The 22,148-nt window shown below is 55.1% G+C and overlaps 1 long non-coding RNA gene across 1 annotated transcript; it reads left to right on the forward strand.

The window, feature by feature from the left end:
* The first annotated feature begins 2,638 nt into the window (after nucleotides 1-2,638).
* Nucleotides 2,639-4,449, forward strand: LOC119878405. Its single transcript, XR_005386833.1, has 3 exons — nucleotides 2,639-2,829; nucleotides 3,391-3,627; nucleotides 3,859-4,449. It is a non-coding gene; the product is annotated as an uncharacterized LOC119878405 (long non-coding RNA).
* Nucleotides 4,450-22,148: the final 17,699 nt, after the last annotated feature.

Here is a 22,148-nt window from a genome sequence, read left to right on the forward strand (position 1 = left end):
CCTGCCCTCATCGTACTCAGGCTTTTCCCTGGCCCCAGCCTGATCTGTGGCCGTTCTAGTGCCCCTGTGAAATCCCGTGGGTCCTGTCCGAACAGCCATCCCACCAGGAATGATGTAAGAAGACGAATGTACCTACGTTCAGGGCATGTCTCCTCATTTCCCAGGTTCGCTGTGGCTGAAGAAACCAAGGTATAGGGAAAGCTCGCACGCTCTCCTTGGCTGTGGTTCTCAGGAGTCCTTTGGTTTCTTTTGTTTGGAAAACTCATTCCGTTGATATTGTTTGAAATCTCTCTCGTGAGCCTGCTGCGGGGCCCTCTTTCCGAAGCAGGCTGAGTACTCACAACAGCCTGATCTGTGGGTCTTTCTGTGGCCTCCTTGGGAGGCCCATGTGTCCTGCTGACCAGCCACCAACCAGGATGATGTGACAATTCTAGTGTACCTACGTTCAGGGTATTAACCCCCGTTCCCCTGCTCGCCGTGTCCCGTGAAACCAGAGTTCTGGGAAAGCCTGCACGCTCTCCCTGGCTTGGATGCCCAGAGTCCTTTGGTTTCCTCTGTTTGGAATGATAATTCCATTGGTATTGTTGAATCGATCTCCTGAGCCTCCTGGTCCCTTCGTTCAGAACCTGGCTGATTCTTGACGAAGCCTGATCTACGGGCCGGTACATTGTCTCCTGGGGAGTCCCGTGGGTCCTGCTCACCAGCCATCCCACCAGGGATGATGGTAGAATACTTGGGTACCCAGTTCAGGGCATTTCTCCCTACCCCCAGGGTCACTGTGTCCCGTAGAAGCAGTGTATTGGATACCCGGCGTGTTCTCCATGGCTCTGTCGGTCCAGAGCCTTTGGGTTTCCTGTGTCTGGAAACCTAATTCAATTGATATTGTTGAAGTCTCACTCATGAGCCTGCTGCTGGGCCCTCGTTCAGAAGGAAGCTGATTGCTGTCCCTGCCTGGTATGTGGGTCGTTCTGGTGCGCCCAGGGGAGTCCAGTGGGGCCTGCTCACCAGCCTTCCCGCCAGGGATGATGTGACAATTCCAGTGTACCTACGTTCAGGGTATTTCCCCCCATCCCCCAGCTCGCTGTGGCCCGTGAAACAAGAGTTGGGTGAAAGCTCTCATGCTCTCCTTGGTTTTGGTGCTCCAGAGTCCTTTTGATCCTTCCATTTGGAATCCTAAATCCATGCCTATTGTTGAAAAGCCTCTCTTGAGCTGATGCCGGCCCTCTTGGGGAGCAGGCTGCTTACTAGCCCCAGCCTGATCTGTGGGACGTTCCAGTGCCTCCTGGGGAGTCCCGTGGGTCCTGCTGACCAGCCATCCCACCACGGATGATGTGAAAATGAACTTGTCCGTACAGTCAGGGCATTTCTCCCCATCCCCGAGTTCACTGTGGCCGATGAAAACAGAGGTCTAGGAAAGCTTGTGCGCTCTCCTTGGATTTGGTGCTTCAGATTCTTTGCTTTTTTCTGTGGAAACCTAATTCCATTGATATTGTTGAAATCTCTCTCATGAGCCCGCTCCCTGTCGTCTTCGTACTCAGGCTTTTCCCTGGCCCCAGCCTGAACTGTGGCCCGTTCTAGTGCCCCTGGGAAGTCCCGTGGGTCCTGCCGACAGCCATCCCACCAGGGATGATGTAAGAAGACGAGTGTACCTACGTTCAGGGCATGTCTCCTTATGCCTAGGTTCGCTGTGGCTGATGAAAGCAGAGTTCTGGGAAACCCCGCCTGGTCTCCTTGGCTTGGGTGCCCCAGAGTCCTTGGTTTCTTCTGTTTGGAATGCTAATTCCGTTGATATTGTTGAAATCGGTCTCGTGAGCCTGCCTCGGGGCCCTCTTCCGAAGCAGGCTGATTTCTCACAACAGCCTCATCTGTCGCTCTTTCTGTTGCCTCCTCGGGAGTCCCCTGGATCCTGCTGACCAGCCGCCAACCAGCGATGATGTGAGAATACCAGTGGACCTACGTTCAGGGCTTTTCTCCACGTCCCCTGTTCGCTGTGGCGGATGAAACCAGGTTTCCGGGAGGGCCCGCATGCTCCCCTGCCTTTGGGGCTCCAGACTCCTTTGGTGTCCTGCGTTTGGAAACCATATCCATTGATACTGTTGGAATCTCTTTCGTGAGCCTGCTGCCTGGACCTCTTTCCGAAACAGGCTGGCAGGCAACAGTGTCCGATGAAAGCAAAATGTTTGGAAACCATGCCTTTTCTCCTTGGCTTTGCTCTGCAGTAATCCCTTGTTTTCCACACCTGGTATCCTAATTCCATCCATATTGTTGGACTATCTGACGTGAAGCTACGAGAGCTACGGCCTAGCCCCCTTTCAGCAGGCCGATTGCCCCCTGCAGAGTGATCTGTGGAGTGCAGGGCTCCTGGGGCAGTCCCGTGGGCCGTGCCTCACCTGGTGTGCCCACCGGGCATATGTGAGCACGTGCGCACTTGGCAGTCCCTTCGCCCCGTCCCCATGTTCCCTGTGGCAGCGGAACCCACAGTCTTCAGGAAGAGCAGCTGCGCTTGCTGGCTTTGCTGATGCAAACGACCCTTCTTTCGTGTATCTGCTATCCCCGTTCCGTTCGTGTACATGCCATGCCTCTTCTGAATTTGGTGTCCTGGCCTCTTTAGCAGCCTGCTCCTTTGTGCTGGCCTGATCAAGGCATTTCTGATGCCCTTCTTCAAAAAGTGGAACGTTGAAGCCGAATCTCGTGCGGGTTGAATGTTGAGATTCCCAAAAGGAAGCGATGCAGAGAGTAGTTTTCTCCAACTTCGGCTCTCGAGGCCTCCTGGGAGGGCTTCTCGCAGAACCACGTTGCCTCCAGCCATCCCTCCGTCCTTCTGATTAGGTAGGTCGGGGTAGGTGGGCTGAAGGTTTTGCCATCTCTCTCCCAGTACCGAAGCACGGGGTGGTCGTGACAGGGGCCTCCCTGTGGGAACCAGCGGTCCTCTGGTGTGTTAAGTTCCAGGGAAGCCAATACAACGGTCGTGTGTATTGGAGGCTGGACCAGCGGACACCGTCTGTTCTTTTCTCTCTCTGTCTGTCTCTGTCTTTGCCTCTCGCTCATTCTCTCTCTCTCTGCCTCTGTCTCTCTCTCCCTCACTCTCTCCCTTTTTTTTTTTTCTTCTAATATTCCGGTGGGAATTCTCAGGTTCCTGATATGCATTCCAGGTCCGTGGGCATGTGGGGGCCAGCCGCCCCTGCATGTATGGTATAGTTCTGAGAAGACGCTGGGCTCTTAACAGTGCCGCCGCTGTTGGCCATTGCAGTTTGACCGCTAGGGCTTAGCTCAGTCCCCTGTTGAGAGCTCTCCCCCGAGTCTGGAGTCTGGTCACGTGCCAAGTAGCGGGAGCTAGGGTGTGGTGGACCAGGCATCAGAGTAATGCTGATAGTTGTCATCTCGTTGCAGCTTCAGAGCCTGGGCAAGGTATGAGCGTGTGACCATCTTGCAAGAAGGGAACCGAGGATCGCAAACACCTGATTTTCTTCAGGCCACACCGCCAGTTGGCGGCAGGGCTGGGCAGGGCTCGGCAGGGGTACGCCATGCTCCCCGAGGTCTCCTAGAATGATGGGAAGACTCACGTCGCCTACTGTGGTGCCTCCAGCTACAGGATGGCCGAAGGCCCTGCGGATTGCCCGTGGCACGGTAAGCCGTCTCCCTTGAGCTGTCGGGTTGTTTCTCAAACGCGCGCGTGCATCGTGTCTGTGCGCAGGGGGATGGCGGGACCCCCTGGTGTACTGCGGGTGTGGGAGCCTCCGTGTGTCCGTGTGGACCTTGGCCTTTTGCACGTTTGAAACGTGGGGAGGGGACGAGCAATGAGAGCTGCTGTGCCGTGGACCACGAGTTGTCCTGAGGCGCTCCTCCGTCTCGTTTCAGTTTCTCTTCGGGGGCCAGGTGTGCAACCAGGCCCCGCGCCGCCGTGCTGGCAGCTGAGGGTCTGAGAGGACTTTGCTTGGGCCACGGGACAAAGAAGTGTCAGACGTCCGAGTGGGACCTGGAGAGCCGGGACCCGGAACCCGTGCTCCTGAGCGGGATGGAGTGGAGGTTTCCCGGCACGCAGAGGTGCTGCCTGGTCCGTGTCCTCCCGGGCGGGGCGGCGTCTTGTCCGAGGTGCCCCTGAGGCCACAGCAGTGCGCAGCCACCACTGCTTTGTGGTCTCCTGTCAGAAAGGACGTGACGGCCCCGGGGGTTGCGTGCAGGTAGAGGCCTGGTGAGTGAAGGTCTCGTGGGTCAGTCGTACGCCCGGAAGCCTGCATCCGAGTGGATGTTGCAAGCGGCAGCTCCTCCACGTTGGCGTCTGGCCCGAGACCGCCGCGGCCGAAGGCAGAAGCTGGGGACTTGCGCGTGTGAAGTGAGGGGACGCACGGTCTTGCCAGAGGACCTGGCCACGGGCGGTGCTGCAGCCATCGGCCCTTCGCTCAGCGAGGCGATGTCGACGGGCTGAGAGCCTGTGCCGGCCGTTGCCGGCCTCCCGGGGGTTTTCGCCAAGCTCAGGAGGCAAGGGGACGAGGCGGCGTTTCCCTTTGCCTCGGGCCGCTTGCCAGGAGCTCCAGGGCCTCTGCCGGCCCTCGGGGCCAGCCCAGCAGTTAAACTCCTCGCAGACGCAGCGCGTGAGTGGTCTTCAAACCTCTGCAAGAGGAGAGGCTGTCTGGGAAGGCAGCCTGTGTCCCGAGACGGCTGTGTTCGGACGCCTGCTGCCAGGCAGGCGCTGCCGAGAGGATCCGCTATGGACGCCTTCCCGACGCCGACGAGGCGCTCACCACTGCCACCGCCAGCGCCCCGTCCCCCTCCCGGAGGAAGCCGCGGGAACTCAGAGCTCTGGGGCTTTGTCCTGCCTGCACCTTCTTGGCCGCTCCGGAGGCTCGCGCGCGTTTCCGTGGCCAAGGAGGGTGCTCTTCTTTGGTCACAGCGTCCCGGTGAGTGCTTCGTCCTGTGCTCCTGGGCCTAGATCTGACTGGTACGATTGTGGTTTTGATCACCGGGGAGGCGTGTGACAACTCCCATTGCTGGTCCCCTGCTCCACCCCCAGATTTTCTGACACGGCACACCAAAGGGCTAAGGGGTGGGACGTGGGCGTTCTGCGATTCCAGCGGGTCCTTTGGTGGCCTTGAGGCTGCTCCTCTGGGCCGCCCCAACATTATCTGCTGGGGCTGGTGTTGGAAGGCAGATGATCTGCGAACTTCATCACCACGGGTAACCCGGGAAGAGGGCCGGGCCTGAGCGCCCTCGGTCTGAGTGTCCCCAGTGTCCCGAATGCCCGAGCGGGCAGCAGGCGTCTCGCCATTTGTTTTGCCCCTGGCTCTCCGAGGAATCCGACAAATCCATCTCAAGAGAACACGTCCAAAGGGAAGTGGGATTTCCCACTAGTGCCAATTAGTCGACACGTCTTTATTCTCTGAGCCCCGTCCAACATCTCCCGCAGTTCATCCATTCCCCCCCTAACCCACAAAGCACACCAACCCCAACCCCCCCCACCCCCCGCGCCCCCGATGACAGGTAACCCATTGCGGCAACGTGATCACGCCGGGCACGCTGAAATTTGCTGTTTGAACAGCGCGTTGCCACTGCCTCGGTTTTGCGGCACTCACGTGTACAGCACGCCTCGGGTCGGGGGAGGGTGGAACACAAGTGACTCAGCCTGTCCCGAATCATTCTCGCCCAATCACAGAGTCAGTTCCTCCACACCAATATGGACTGGTGACGTATGTGCAAATGCGCAAGAAAGCTCTTGCTACCTGTGGCTCTCCTTTCTCCCAGAAGGTGGATTCCTAGCTCCTGGCCTGACCTGTGGACATGGCTGTGCTTCCAGGGGAGTCCCACGGAGTCACTGGGCACCTCGTGCTCCCGAGATTGACGTGTGGAAGACGTGTGCGGCATGGCGCGTACCCAGCTCCACTGTGGCCGCTTGAAGCCGTGAATACACACCGAGGGCCTACTCTCCTTGCTCTGGAGGTTCACCATCTTTTGCTTTTTCATTGTTTCTTCTATTCTTTTCTTTTCTTTTCTTTTCTTCCTCCAGCACGTTCTTGGAATCCGAAACCACTATAGTAGTTGAAAACGCTTTTGGGGAGTTGCTGCCTGACTCTCTTTCACAAGCACGCTGATTCTTGGGCCCAGCTTGATCTGTGGGACACTCCAGGGCCTCCTGCGGAGTCCCGTGGATCCTGCTGACCAGCCATGCCACCAGGGCTGATGTGAGAATGAACTTGTCCGGACAGTCAGGGCATTTCTCCCCGCCGCCGAGTTCACTGTGGCCGATGAAAACAGAGGTCAAGGAAAGCTTGCGCGCTGTCCTTGGATTTGGTGCTTCAGACTCTTTTGCTTTCCTGTGCGTGGAATCCTAATTCCATTGATATTGTTGAAGTCTCTCTCATGAGCCCGCTCCCTGCCCTCCTGGTACTCAGGATTTTCCCTGGCCCCGGCCTGATCTGTGGCCCATTCTAGTGCCCCTGGGGAGTCCCGTGGGTCCTGCCGACCAGCCATCCCACCAGGAAGGATTGTAAGAGTACTAGTGTACCGACGGTGCAGGGATATGTCTCCTTATGCCCAGGCTCGCTGTGGCTGATGAAACCAGAGTTCTGGGAATGCTCGCCTGCTCTCCTTGGCTCGGGTACCCCAGAGTCCTTTGGTTTTCTCTGTTAGGAACGCTGATTCCGTTGACATTGTTGAAATCGCTCTCGTGAGCCTCCTGCTGGTCCCTCTTTCAGAAGCAGGCTGATTCTTGGAGGAAACCTGATTGCTGTCCCTGCTTGGTATGTGGGACATTCCAGTACCCCCAGGGGAGTCCAGTGGGGCCTGCTCACCAGCCTTCCCACCGGGGATGATGTGACAATTCTAGTGTACCTATGTTCAGGATATTTGTCCCCGTCCCCCAGCTCGCTGTGAACTGTGAAACCAGAGTTGGGTGAAAGCTCGCCTGCTCTCCTTGCCTTTGGTGCTCCAGAGTCCTTTTGTTCTTCCGTTTGGAATCCTAAAGCCATGCCTCTTGTGGAAGTCCCTCTCGTGAGCCTGATGCCGGCCCGCTTTAGAAGCAGGCTGATTCCTAGCCCCAGTCTGATCTGTGGGAAGTTCCAGTGCCTTCTGGGGAGTCCCGTGGGGCCTGCTCACCAGCCATCCAATCAGGAGTGATGGGAGAATCCTTGGGTTCCTAGTTCAGGGCATTTCTCCCCATCCCCAGGTTCACTGTGGCCGGTAGAAGCAGGGTATTGGATAACTCGAGTGCTCTCTGTGGTCTGGTGCTCCTGAGCCTCTGGGTTTCTTGTGTTTGGAAACCAAATTCAGTCGATATTGTTGAAGTCTCACTCATGAGCCTGCTGCTTGGCCCTCTTTCAGAAGTCGGCTGATTGCTGTCCCTGCTTGGTATGTGGGACGTTCCAGTGCCTCCTGGGGAGTCCAGTGGGGCCTGCTTACTAAATTTCCCAATGGGGATGATGTGACAATTCTAGTGTATCTACATTCAGGGTATGTCTCCCCATCCCCCTGCTTGCAGTGGCACGTGAAACCCGAGTTGGGTGAAAGCTCTCATGCTCTCCTTGGCTTTGGTGCTCCAGAGTCTCTTTGTTATTTCCGTTTGGAATCCTAATCCATGCCTATTGTGGAGGTCCTTCTCTTGAGCCTGATGCGGGCCCGCTTTAGAATCAGGCTGACTCCAAGCCCCAGTCTGATCTGTGGGACGTTCCAGTGCCTTCACGGGAATCCCGTGGGCCCTGCTGACCAGCCATCCCAACGGGGATGATGTGAGAATGAACATGTCCGTACAGTCAGGGCATTTCTCCCCATCCCCGTGTTCACTGTGGCCGATGAAAACAGAGGTCTAGGAAAGCTTGCGTGCTGTCCTTGGATTTGGTGCTTCAGACTCTTTTGCTTTCCTGTGTTTGGAATCCTAATTCCATTGATATTGTTGAAGTCTCTCTCATGAGCCCGCTCCATGCCCTCATCGTACTCAGGCTTTCCCCTGGCCCCAGCCTGATCTGTGGCCGTTCTAGTGCCCCTGTGAAATCCCGTGGGTCCTGCCGAACAGCCATCCCACCAGGGATGATGTAACAAGTCGAGTGTACCTACGTTCAGGGCATGTCTCCTCATTCCCAGGTTCGCTGTGGCTGAAGAAACCAAGGTATAGGGAAAGCTCGCAAGCTCCCCTTGGCTGTGGTTCTCAGGAGTCCTTTGGTTTCTTCTGTTTGGAAAACTCATTCCTTTGATATTGTTGAAATCTCTCTCGTGAGCCTGCTGCGGGGCCCTCTTTCCGAAGCAGGCTAAGTACTCACAACAGCCTGATCTGTGGGTCTTTCTGTGGCCTCCTTGGGAGGCCCATGTGTCCCGCTGACCAGCCACCAACCAGGGATGATGTGACAATTCTAGTGTACCTACGTTCAGGGTATTAACCCCCGTTCCCCTGCTCGCCGTGGCCCGTGAAACCAGAGTTCTGGGAAAGCCTGCACGCTCTCCCTGGCTTGGGTGCCCCAGAGTCCTTTGGTTTCCTCTGTTTGGAATGATAATTCCATTGGTATTGTTGAAATCGATCTCCTGAGCCTCCTGGTCCCTTCGTTCAGAACCTGGCTGATTCTTGGACGAAGCCTGATCTACGGGCCGGTCCATTGTCTCCGGGGGAGTCCCGTGGGTCCTGCTCACCAGCCATCCCACCAGGGATGATGGTAGAATACTTGGGTACCCAGTTCAGGGCATTTCTCCCTACCCCCAGGGTCACTGTGTCCCGTAGAAGCAGGGTATTGGATAACGCGAGTGTTCTCCGTAGCTCTGGTGCTCCAGAGCCTTTGGGTTTCCTGTGTTTGGAAACCTAATTCAATTGATATTGTTGAAGTGTCACTCATGAGCCTGCTGCTTGGCCCTCTTTGGGAAGGAGGCGGATTGCTGTCCCTGCCTGGTATGTGGGACGTTCCAGTACCCCCAGGGGAGTCCAGTGGGGCCTGCTCACCAGCCTTCCCACCGGGGATGATGTGACAATTCTAGTGTACCTAGGTTCAGGGTATTTGTCCCTGTCCCCTAGCTCGCTGTGGCCTGTGAAACCAGAGTTGGGTGAAAGCTCGCCTGCTCTCCTTGCCTTTGGTGCTCCAGAGTCCTTTTGTTCTTCCGTTTGGAATCCTAAAGCCATGCCTCTTGTGGAAGTCCCTCTCGTGAGCCTGATGCCGGGCCCGCTTTAGAAGCAGGCTGATTCCTAGCCCCAGTCTGATCTGTGGGAAGTTCCAGTGCCTTCTGGGGAGTCCCGTGGGGCCTGCTCACCAGCCATCCAATCAGGAGTGATGGGAGAATCCTTGGGTTCCTAGTTCAGGGCATTTCTCCCCATCCCCAGGTTCACTGTGGCCGGTAGAAGCAGGGTATTGGATAACTCGAGTGCTCTCTGTGGTCTGGTGCTCCTGAGCCTCTGGGTTTCTTGTGTTTGGAAACCAAATTCAGTCGATATTGTTGAAGTCTCACTCATGAGCCTGCTGCTTGGCCCTCTTTCAGAAGTCGGCTGATTGCTGTCCCTGCTTGGTATGTGGGACGTTCCAGTGCCTCCTGGGGAGTCCAGTGGGGCCTGCTTACTAAATTTCCCAATGGGGATGATGTGACAATTCTAGTGTATCTACATTCAGGGTATGTCTCCCCATCCCCCTGCTTGCAGTGGCACGTGAAACCCGAGTTGGGTGAAAGCTCTCATGCTCTCCTTGGCTTTGGTGCTCCAGAGTCTCTTTGTTATTTCCGTTTGGAATCCTAATCCATGCCTATTGTGGAGGTCCTTCTCTTGAGCCTGATGCGGGCCCGCTTTAGAATCAGGCTGACTCCAAGCCCCAGTCTGATCTGTGGGACGTTCCAGTGCCTTCACGGGAATCCCGTGGGCCCTGCTGACCAGCCATCCCAACGGGGATGATGTGAGAATGAACATGTCCGTACAGTCAGGGCATTTCTCCCCATCCCCGTGTTCACTGTGGCCGATGAAAACAGAGGTCAAGGAAAGCTTGCGTGCTGTCCTTGGATTTGGTGCTTCAGACTCTTTTGCTTTCCTGTGTTTGGAATCCTAATTCCATTGATATTGTTGAAGTCTCTCTCATGAGCCCGCTCCATGCCCTCATCGTACTCAGGCTTTCCCCTGGCCCCAGCCTGATCTGTGGCCGTTCTAGTGCCCCTGTGAAATCCCGTGGGTCCTGCCGAACAGCCATCCCACCAGGGATGATGTAACAAGTCGAGTGTACCTACGTTCAGGGCATGTCTCCTCATTCCCAGGTTCGCTGTGGCTGAAGAAACCAAGGTATAGGGAAAGCTCGCAAGCTCCCCTTGGCTGTGGTTCTCAGGAGTCCTTTGGTTTCTTCTGTTTGGAAAACTCATTCCTTTGATATTGTTGAAATCTCTCTCGTGAGCCTGCTGCGGGGCCCTCTTTCCGAAGCAGGCTAAGTACTCACAACAGCCTGATCTGTGGGTCTTTCTGTGGCCTCCTTGGGAGGCCCATGTGTCCCGCTGACCAGCCACCAACCAGGGATGATGTGACAATTCTAGTGTACCTACGTTCAGGGTATTAACCCCCGTTCCCCTGCTCGCCGTGGCCCGTGAAACCAGAGTTCTGGGAAAGCCTGCACGCTCTCCCTGGCTTGGGTGCCCCAGAGTCCTTTGGTTTCCTCTGTTTGGAATGATAATTCCATTGGTATTGTTGAAATCGATCTCCTGAGCCTCCTGGTCCCTTCGTTCAGAACCTGGCTGATTCTTGGACGAAGCCTGATCTACGGGCCGGTCCATTGTCTCCGGGGGAGTCCCGTGGGTCCTGCTCACCAGCCATCCCACCAGGGATGATGGTAGAATACTTGGGTACCCAGTTCAGGGCATTTCTCCCTACCCCCAGGGTCACTGTGTCCCGTAGAAGCAGGGTATTGGATAACGCGAGTGTTCTCCGTGGCTCTGGTGCTCCAGAGCCTTTGGGTTTCCTGTGTTTGGAAACCTAATTCAATTGATATTGTTGAAGTCTCACTCATGAGCCTGCTGCTTGGCCCTCTTTGGGAAGGAGGCGGATTGCTGTCCCTGCCTGGTATGTGGGACGTTCCAGTACCCCCAGGGGAGTCCAGTGGGGCCTGCTCACCAGCCTTCCCACCGGGGATGATGTGACAATTCTAGTGTACCTAGGTTCAGGGTATTTGTCCCTGTCCCCTAGCTCGCTGTGGCCTGTGAAACCAGAGTTGGGTGAAAGCTCGCCTGCTCTCCTTGCCTTTGGTGCTCCAGAGTCCTTTTGTTCTTCCGTTTGGAATCCTAAAGCCATGCCTCTTGTGGAAGTCCCTCTCGTGAGCCTGATGCGGGCCCGCTTTAGAAGCAGGCTGATTCCTAGCCCCAGTCTGATCTGTGGGAAGTTCCAGTGCCTTCTGGGGAGTCCCGTGGGGCCTGCTCACCAGCCATCCAATCAGGAGTGATGGGAGAATCCTTGGGTTCCTAGTTCAGGGCATTTCTCCCCATCCCCAGGTTCACTGTGGCCGGTAGAAGCAGGGTATTGGATAACTCGAGTGCTCTCTGTGGTCTGGTGCTCCTGAGCCTCTGGGTTTCTTGTGTTTGGAAACCAAATTCAGTCGATATTGTTGAAGTCTCACTCATGAGCCTGCTGCTTGGCCCTCTTTCAGAAGTCGGCTGATTGCTGTCCCTGCTTGGTATGTGGGACGTTCCAGTGCCTCCTGGGGAGTCCAGTGGGGCCTGCTTACTAAATTTCCCAATGGGGATGATGTGACAATTCTAGTGTATCTACATTCAGGGTATGTCTCCCCATCCCCCTGCTTGCAGTGGCACGTGAAACCCGAGTTGGGTGAAAGCTCTCATGCTCTCCTTGGCTTTGGTGCTCCAGAGTCTCTTTGTTATTTCCGTTTGGAATCCTAATCCATGCCTATTGTGGAGGTCCTTCTCTTGAGCCTGATGCGGGCCCGCTTTAGAATCAGGCTGACTCCAAGCCCCAGTCTGATCTGTGGGACGTTCCAGTGCCTTCACGGGAATCCCGTGGGCCCTGCTGACCAGCCATCCCAACGGGGATGATGTGAGAATGAACATGTCCGTACAGTCAGGGCATTTCTCCCCATCCCCGTGTTCACTGTGGCCGATGAAAACAGAGGTCTAGGAAAGCTTGCGTGCTGTCCTTGGATTTGGTGCTTCAGACTCTTTTGCTTTCCTGTGTTTGGAATCCTAATTCCATTGATATTGTTGAAGTCTCTCTCATGAGCCCGCTCCATGCCCTCATCGTACTCAGGCTTTCCCCTGGCCCCAGCCTGATCTGTGGCCGTTCTAGTGCCCCTGTGAAATCCCGTGGGTCCTGCCGAACAGCCATCCCACCAGGGATGATGTAACAAGTCGAGTGTACCTACGTTCAGGGCATGTCTCCGCATTCCCAGGTTCGCTGTGGCTGAAGAAACCAAGGTATAGGGAAAGCTCGCACGCTCCCCTTGGCTGTGGTTCTCAGGAGTCCTTTGGTTTCTTCTGTTTGGAAAACTCATTCCTTTGATATTGTTGAAATCTCTCTCGTGAGCCTGCTGCGGGGCCCTCTTTCCGAAGCAGGCTAAGTACTCACAACAGCCTGATCTGTGGGTCTTTCTGTGGCCTCCTTGGGAGGCCCATGTGTCCCGCTGACCAGCCACCAACCAGGGATGATGTGACAATTCTAGTGTACCTACGTTCAGGGTATTAACCCCCGTTCCCCTGCTCGCCGTGGCCCGTGAAACCAGAGTTCTGGGAAAGCCTGCACGCTCTCCCTGGCTTGGGTGCCCCAGAGTCCTTTGGTTTCCTCTGTTTGGAATGATAATTCCATTGGTATTGTTGAAATCGATCTCCTGAGCCTCCTGGTCCCTTCGTTCAGAACCTGGCTGATTCTTGGACGAAGCCTGATCTACGGGCCGGTCCATTGTCTCCGGGGGAGTCCCGTGGGTCCTGCTCACCAGCCATCCCACCAGGGATGATGGTAGAATACTTGGGTACCCAGTTCAGGGCATTTCTCCCTACCCCCAGGGTCACTGTGTCCCGTAGAAGCAGGGTATTGGATAACGCGAGTGTTCTCCGTGGCTCTGGTGCTCCAGAGCCTTTGGGTTTCCTGTGTTTGGAAACCTAATTCAATTGATATTGTTGAAGTGTCACTCATGAGCCTGCTGCTTGGCCCTCTTTGGGAAGGAGGCGGATTGCTGTCCCTGCCTGGTATGTGGGACGTTCCAGTACCCCCAGGGGAGTCCAGTGGGGCCTGCTCACCAGCCTTCCCACCGGGGATGATGTGACAATTCTAGTGTACCTAGGTTCAGGGTATTTGTCCCTGTCCCCTAGCTCGCTGTGGCCTGTGAAACCAGAGTTGGATGAAAGCTCACCTGCTCTCCTTGCCTTTGGTGCTCCAGAGTCCTTTTGTTCTTCCGTTTGGAATCCTAAAGCCATGCCTCTTGTGGAAGTCCCTCTCGTGAGCCTGATGCCGGCCCGCTTTTGAATCAGGCTGACTCCAAACCCCAGCCTCTGTGGGACGTTCCACGGACTCCACGGGAATCTTGTGGGGCCTGCTGACCAGCCATCCCACCACGGATGATGTGAAAATGAACCTGTACGTACAGTCAGTGCATTTTTCCCCATCCCCGAGTTCACTGTGGTTGATGAAAACAGAGGTCTAGGATAGCTTGCGTAGTGTCCTTCTATTTAGTGCTTCAGACTCTTTTGCTTTCCTGTGTTTGGAATCCTAATTCCATTGATATTGGTGAAGTCTCTCTCATGAGCCCACTCCTTGCCCTCTTCATACTCAGGCATTTCCCTGGCCCCAGCCTGATCTGTGGCCGTTCCAGTGCCCCTGGGGAGTCCCGTGGGTCCTGCCGAACACCCATCCCACCAGGAATGATGTAAGAAGACAAGTGTACCTACGTTCAGGGCATGTCTCCTTATCCCCAGGTTCGCTGTGGCTGAAGAAACCAAGGTATAGGGAAAGCTCGCACGCTCTCCTTGGCCTGTGGTGCTCAGGAATCCTTTGGTTTCTCCTGTTTGGAAAACTCATTCCATTGATACTGTTGAAATCTCTCTCGTGAGCCTGCTGCGGGGCCCTCTTTCCGAAGCAGGCTGAGTACTCACAATAGTCTGATCTGTGGGTCTTTCCGTGGCCTCCCTGGGATGCCCATGTGTCCCGCTGTCCAGCCACCAACCAGGGATGATGTGATAATTCTAGTGTGCCTACGTTCACGGTATTACCCCCCCCGTTCCCCTGCCACTGTGGCCCGTGAAACCAGAGTTCTGGGAAAGCTCGCACGCTCTCCTTGGCTTGGGTGCTCCAGAGTCCTTTGGTTTCCTCTGCTTGGAATGATAATTTCATTGGTATTGTTGAAATCGATCTCCTGAGCCGCCTCCTGACGGGCCTTCTTTCCGAAGCAGGCTGATTCTTGGACGAAGCCTGATCTATGGGCCGGTCCATTGTCTCCTGAGGAGTCCCGTGGGGCCTGCTCATCAGCCATCCCACCACGGATGATGGGAGAATCCTTGGGTGTCCTAGTTTAGGGCATTTCTCCCTACCCCCAGGTTCACTGTGGCCAGTAGAAGCAGGGTATTGGATGACTCGAGTGTTCTCCATGGCTCTGGTACTCCAAAGCCTTTGGGTTTCCTGTGTTTGGAAACCTAATTCAGTGGATACTGTTGAAGTGTCACTCATAAGCCTGCTGCTTGGCCCTCTTTGGGAAGGAGGCGGATTGCTGTCCCTGCCTGGTATGTGGGACGTTCCAGTACCCCCAGGGGAGTCCAGTGGGGCCTGCTCACCAGCCTTCCCACCGGGGATGATGTGACAATTCTAGTGTACCTAGGTTCAGGGTATTTGTCCCTGTCCCCTAGCTCGCTGTGGCCTGTGAAACCAGAGTTGGATGAATGCTCACCTGCTCTCCTTGCCTTTGGTGCTCCAGAGTCCTTTTGTTCTTCCGTTTGGAATCCTAAAGCCATGCCTCTTGTGGAAGTCCCTCTCGTGAGCCTGATGCGGGCCCGCTTTAGAAGCAGGCTGATTCCTAGCCCCAGTCTGATCTGTGGGAAGTTCCAGTGCCTTCTGGGGAGTCCCGTGGGGCCTGCTCACCAGCCATCCAATCAGGAGTGATGGGAGAATCCTTGGGTTCCTAGTTCAGGGCATTTCTCCCCATCCCCAGGTTCACTGTGGCCGGTAGAAGCAGGGTATTGGATAACTCGAGTGCTCTCTGTGGTCTGGTGCTCCTGAGCCTCTGGGTTTCTTGTGTTTGGAAACCAAATTCAGTCGATATGTTGAAGTCTCACTCATGAGCCTGCTGCTTGGCCCTCTTTCAGAAGTCGGCTGATTGCTGTCCCTGCTTGGTATGTGGGACGTTCCAGTGCCTCCTGGGGGAGTCCAGTGGGGCCTGCTTACTAAATTTCCCAATGGGGATGATGTGACAATTCTAGTGTATCTACATTCAGGGTATGTCTCCCCATCCCCCTGCTTGCAGTGGCACGTGAAACCCGAGTTGGGTGAAAGCTCTCATGCTCTCCTTGGCTTTGGTGCTCCAGGAGTCTCTTTGTTATTTCCGTTTGGAATCCTAATCCATGCCTATTGTGGAGGTCCTTCTCTTGAGCCTGATGCGGGCCCGCTTTAGAATCAGGCTGACTCCAAGCCCCAGTCTGATCTGTGGGACGTTCCAGTGCCTTCACGGGAATCCCTTGGGCCCTGCTGACCAGCCATCCCAACGGGGATGATGTGAGAATGAACATGTCCGTACAGTCAGGGCATTTCTCCCCATCCCCGTGTTCACTGTGGCCGATGAAAACAGAGGTCAAGGAAAGCTTGCGTGCTGTCCTGGATTTGGTGCTTCAGACTCTTTTGCTTTCCTGTGTTTGGAATCCTAATTCCATTGATATTGTTGAAGTCTCTCTCATGAGCCCGCTCCATGCCCTCATCGTACTCAGGCTTTTCCCTGGCCCCAGCCTGATCTGTGGCCGTTCTAGTGCCCCTGTGAAATCCCGTGGGTCCTGCCGACGAGCCATCCCACCAGGGATGATGTAACAAGTCGAGTGTACCTACGTTCAGGGCATGTCTCCTCATTCCCAGGTTCGCTGTGGCTGAAGAAACCAAGGTATAGGGAAAGCTCGCACGCTCTCCTTGGCTGTGGATCTCAGGAGTCCTTTGGTTTCTTTTGTTTGGAAAACTCATTCCGTTGATATTGTTGAAATCTCTCTCGTGAGCTGCTGCGGGCCCTCTTTCCGAAGCAGGCTAAGTACTCACAACAGCCCTGATCTGTGGGTCTTTCTGTGGCCTCCTTGGGAGGCCCATGTGTCCCTGCTGACCAGCCACCAACCAGGGATGATGTGACAATTCTAGTGTACCTACGTTCAGGGTATTAACCCCCGTTCCCCTGCTCGCTGTGGCCCGTGAAACCAGAGTTCTGGAAAGCTGCACGCTCTCCCTGGCTTGGTGCCCCAGAGTCCTTTGGTTTCCTCTGTTTGGAATGATAATTCCATTGGTATTGTTGAAATCGATCTCCTGAGCCTCCTGGTCCCTTCGTTCAGACCTGGCTGATTCTTGGACGAAGCCTGGATCTACGGGCCAGTCCATTGTCTCCGGGGGAGTCCCGTGGGTCCTGCTCACCAGCCACTCCACCAGGGATGATGGTAGAATACTTGGGTACCCAGTTCAGGGCATTTCTCCCTACCCCCAGGGTCACTGTGTCCCGTAGAAGCAGTGTATTGTGTATTGGATAACCCGAGTGTTCTCCATGGCTCTGTCGGTCCAGAGCCTTTGGGTTTCCTGTGTCTGGAAACCTAATTCAATTGATATTGTTGAAGTCTCACTCATGAGCCTGCTGCTGGGCCCTCGTTCAGAAGGAAGCTGATTGCTGTCCCTGCCTGGTATGTTGGGTCGTTCTGGTGCGCCCAGGGGAGTCCAGTGGGGCCTGCTCACCAGCCTTCCCGCCAGGGATGATGTGACAATTCCAGTGTACCTACGTTCAGGGTATTTCCCCCCATCCCCCAGCTCGCTGTGGCCCCGTGAAACAAGAGTTGGGTGAAAGCTCTCATGCTCTCCTTGGTTTTGGTGCTCCAGAGTCCTTTTGATCCTTCCATTTGGAATCCTAAATCCATGCCTATTGTTGAAAAGCCCTCTCTTGAGCTGATGCCGGCCCTCTTGGGAGCAGGCTGCTTACTAGCCCCAGCCTGATCTGTGGGACCGTTCCAGTGCCTCCTGGGGAGTCCCGTGGGTCCTGCTGACCAGCCATCCCACCACGGATGATGTGAAAATGAACTTGTCCGTACAGTCAGGGCATTTCTCCCCATCCCCGAGTTCACTGTGGCCGATGAAACAGAGGTCTAGGAAAGCTTGTGCGCTCTCCTTGGATTTGGTGCTTCAGATTCTTTTGCTTTTTTCTGTGGAACCTAATTCCATTGATATTGTTGAAATCTCTCTCATGAGCCCCGCTCCCTGTCGTCTTCGTACTCAGGCTTTCCCTGGCCCCAGCCTGAACTGTGGCCCGTTCTAGTGCCCCTGGGAAGTCCCGTGGGTCCTGCCGACCAGCCATCCCACCAGGGATGATGTAAGAAGACGAGTGTACCTACGTTCAGGGCATGTCTCCTTATGCCTAGGTTCGCTGTGGCTGATGAAAGCAGAGTTCTGGGAAACCCCGCCTGGTCTCCTTGGCTTGGGTGCCCCAGAGTCCTTTGGTTTCTTCTGTTTGGAATGCTAATTCCGTTGATATTGTTGAAATCGGTCTCGTGAGCCTGCCTCGGGGCCCTCTTTCCGAAGCAGGCGGATTCTTGGATCAAGCCTGATCTGCGGGCCGGTTCTTTTGCCTCCTGAGGATTCCTGTGGGTCCTACACTTGATCTTAGGCAAAAGGCTGATTATCAATAGTCCCTTGGGGTCCTGCTGACCAGCCATCCAACCAGGAATGATGTGAGAATACCAGTGGACCCTACGTTCAGGGCATTTTCCCTGTCGTCCTGTTCCCTATGGTCAATGACACCAGGTTCGGGAGGGGCTCGCATGCTCCCCTTGGCTTTGGTGCTCCAGGAGTCCTTTGGTTCCTTCCCTTGGGAATCCTAATTCCATCGATATGTTGAAGTCCGTCTCGGGAGCCTACTGCCTGGCCCTCTTTGAAAGCACACTGATTCCCGGCCACCGCATGATCTATCTGTCGTTCCATTGCTTCCTGGGGAGTCCCGTGGGGCCTCCTGACCAGCATCCCACCAGGGAAGATGTAAGAGTACCTGTATACCGAAGTTCAGGATATGTCTCCTTATGCCCAGGTTCGCGGTGGCCGATGAAACCAGAGTTCTGGGGAGCTCGCCTGCTCTCCTTGGCTTGGGACCCCAGTGTCCTTTGTTTTCCTCTGTTAGGAATGCTAATTCCGTTGATATTGTTGAAAATCTCTCTCGTGAGCCTCCTGAAGGGCCCTCATTCCGAACCTGGCTGATTCTTGAACCAAGCCTGATCTGTGGGCCGATTCATGTTTTCCGGGGGAATCCTATGGGGCTACACTTGCTCTTAGCCAAGAGGCCGATTAGCAATAGTCCCGTGGGTCCTGATGACCAGTCATCCAACCAGGAATGATGTGAGAATACCAGTGGACCTACGTTCAGGGCATTTCTCCCCATCCCCCTGTTCCCTGTGGCCGATGACACCAGGTTTCCGGGAGGGCTTGCAAGCTCCCCTTGGGTTTGGTGCTCCAGAGTCCCTTTGGTTCCTTCCCTTGGGAATCCTTATTCCATTGATCCTGTTGAAGTCCGCTCGGGGAGCCTACTGCCCGGCCCTCTTTGAAAGCACACTGATTCCCGACGACCCGCATGATCTATCTGCCGTTCCATTGCCTCCTGGGGAGTCCTGTGGGGCCTGCTGACCAGCCATCCCACCAGGGAAGATGTAAGAGGACTTGTGTACCGACGTTCTGGATATGTCTCCTTATGCCCAGTTTCGCTGTGGCTGATGAAACCAGAGTTCTGGGAAAGCTCGCCTGCTCCCCTTGGCTTGGGTACCCCAGAGTCCTTTGGTTTCCCCTGTTTGGAATGCTAATTCCGTTGTTATTGTTGAAAATTCTCTCGTGAGCCTCCTGCCAGGCCCTCTTTCAGAAGTAGGCTGATTCTTGGAGGAAACCTGATCTGCGGTCCGGTCCATTGCATCCTGGGGAGTCCTGTGGGTCCTACACTTGATCTTAGCCAAAAGGCCGAGAATAATAGTCCAGTGGGTCCTGATGACCAGCCATCCCACAAGGGATGATGGGAGAATACTTTCGTACCTAGGTCAGCACATTACTCCCCATCTCCAGGTTTTTGTGGCTGGTCAAACCAGGGTCTTGGATAACTCGAGTGCTCTCTGTGGCTCTGCTCCTCCAGAGGCTTCGGGATTCTTGTATTTGGAATCCTAATTCAACTGATATTGTTGAAGTCTCACTCATGACCTGCTGCTTGGCCCTCTTTTGGAACGAGGCTGATTCCTGCCCCTGCCTCGTATGTGGGACGTTCCAGTCTCTCTTAGGAAGTCCCGTGGTTCCTGTTCACCAACCACCCCACCAGGGATGATGTGACAACTTCTAGTGTGCCTACGTTTCACGGTATTACCCCCCGTTCCCCTGCTCGCTGTGGCCCGTGAACGCAGAGTTCTGGGAAAGCTCGCCACGCTCTGCTTGCCCTTGGGTGCCCCAGAGTCCTTTGGTTTTTTCTGTTTGGAATGATAATTCCATTGGTATTGTTGAAATCGATCTCCTGAAGCCTCCAAGACGGCCCCTATTTCAGAACCAGGCTGATTTTTGGACGAAGCCTGATCTACGGACTGGCCCACTATCTCCTGGGGGAGTTCCCGTGGGGCCTGCTCACCAGCCATTCCACCAGGGATGATGGGAGAATCCTTGGTACCTAGTTCAGGGCATTTCTCCCCATCCCCAGGTTCACTGTGGCCGGTAGAAGCAGGGTATTGGATAACTCGAGTGCTCTCCGTGGCTCTGGTGCTCCAGAGCCGTTGGGTTTCCTGTGTTTGGAAACCTAATTCAATTGATATTGTTGAAGTCTCACTCATGAGCCTGCTGCTTGGCCCTCCTTGGGAAGGAGGCTGATTGCTGTCCCTGCCTGGTATGTGGGACGTTCCAGTACCCCCAGGGGAGTCCAGTGAGGCTTGCTCACAAGCCTTCCCACCGGGGATTTTGTGACAATTCTAGTGTTCCTACGTTCAGGATATGTCCCCCCGTGCCCCTGCTCACTGTGGCGTGTGAAACTAGTGTTTGGTGAAAGTTCGCGGTGCTCCTTGGCTTTGGTGCTCCAGAGCCTTTTGTTTCTTCCCTTTGGAATCCTAAATCCATTGCCTATTGTTGAAGTCCCCTCTCGTGAGCCTGATGCCGGCCCTCTTTAGAAGCAGGCTGATTCCTAGCCCCAGCCTCATTTGTGGGACATTCCAGTGCGTTCTGGGGAGTCCCGTTGGGCCTGCTGACCAGCCATCCCACCACGAATGATGTGAAAATGAACCTGTCCAGACAGTCAGGCATATTTGCCCATCCCCGAGTTCACTGTGGCCGATGAAACAGAGGTCTAGGATAGCTTGCGTAGTGTCCTTGGATTTAGTGCTTCAGACTCTTTTGCTTTCCTGTGTTTGGAATCCTAATTCCATTGATATTGTTGAAGTCTCTCTCATGAGCCCGCTCCTTGCCTCTTGGTACTCAGGCGTTCCCCTGGCCCCAGCCTGAATCTGTGGCCATTCTAGTGCCCCTAGGGAGTCCCGTGGGTCCTGCCGACGAGCCATCCCACCAGGGATGATGTAACAAGTCGAGTGTACCTACGTTCAGGGCATGTCTCCTTATCCTAGGTTCGCTGTGGCTGAAGAAACCAAGGTATAGGGAAGCTCTCATGCTCTCCTTGGCTGTGGTGCTCAGGAATCCTTTGGTTTCTTCTCTTTGGAAAACTGATTCCGTTGATACTGTTGAAATCCCTCTCGTGAGCCTGCTGCAGGGCCCTCTTTCCGACGCAGGCTGAGTACTCACAATAGCCTGATCTGTGGGTCTTTCCGTGGCCTCCCTGGGAGGCCCATGTGTCCCGCTGACCAGCCACCAACCAGGGATGATGTGACAATTCTAGTGTGCCTACGTTCAGGGTATTACCCCCCATTCCACTGCTCGCTGTGGCCCGTGAAACCAGAGTTCTGGGAAAGCTCGCACGCTCTCCTTGGCTTGGGTGCCCCAGAGTCCTTTGGTTTCCTCTGTTTGGAATGATAATTCCATTGGTATTGTTGAAATCGATCTCCTGAGCCTCCTCCAGACAGGCCTTCTTTCCGAAGCAGGCTGATTCTTGGACGAAGCCTGATCTACGGGCCGGTCCATTGTCTCCTGGGGAGTCCCGTGGGGGCCTGCTCACCAGCCATCCCACCACGGATGATGGGAGAATCCTTGGGATCCTAGTTCAGGGCATTTCTCCCTACCCCCAGGTTCACTGTGGCCAGTAGAAGCAGGGTATTGGATCACTCGATTGTTCTCCGTGGCTCTGGTGGTCCAGAGCCTTTGGGTTTCCTGTGTTTGGAAACCTAATTCAATTGATATTGTTGAAGTGTCACTCATGAGCCTGCTGCTTGGCCCTCTTTGGGAAGGAGGCTGATTGCTGTCCCTGCCTGGTATGTGGGATGTTCCAGTGCCCCCAGGGGAGTCCAGTGAGGCTTGCTCACAATACTTCCCACCGGGATTTTGTGACAATTCTAGTGTATCTACGTTCAGGATATGTCCCCCCGTCCCCCTGCTCACCCTGGCCCCTTGAAACTGAGTTGGGTGAAAGCTCGCATGCTCCTTAGCAGTGGTGTCCAGAGCCTTTTGTTTCTACTGTTTAGAATCCTAAAACCATGCCTATTCTTGAAGTCCCTCTCGTGAGCCTGATGCGGGCCCGCTTTAGAAGCAGGCTGATTCCTTGCCCCAGCCTGATCTGTGGGACGTTCCAGTGCCTTCTGGGAAGTCCCGTGGGTCCTGCTGACCAGCCAACCCACCAGGGGTATAATGAGAATGAACTTGTCCGGACAGTCAGGGCATTTCTCTCCGTCGCCGAGTTCACTGTGGCCGATGAAAACAGAGGTCAAGGAAAGCTTGCGTGCTGTCCTTGGATTTGGTGCTTCAGACTCTTTTGCTTTCCTGTGTTTGGAATCCTAATTCCATTGATATTGTTGAAGTCTCTCTCATGAGGCCCGCTCACTGCCCTCATCGTACTCAGGCTTTTCCCTGGCCCCAGCCTGATCTGTGGCCGTTCTAGTGCCCCTGTGAA

Source organism: Canis lupus, unplaced genomic scaffold (genome assembly GCF_011100685.1).
Source record: "Canis lupus familiaris isolate Mischka breed German Shepherd unplaced genomic scaffold, alternate assembly UU_Cfam_GSD_1.0 chrUn_S1586H1776, whole genome shotgun sequence".
NCBI classification, from domain to species: Eukaryota; Metazoa; Chordata; class Mammalia; order Carnivora; family Canidae; genus Canis; species Canis lupus.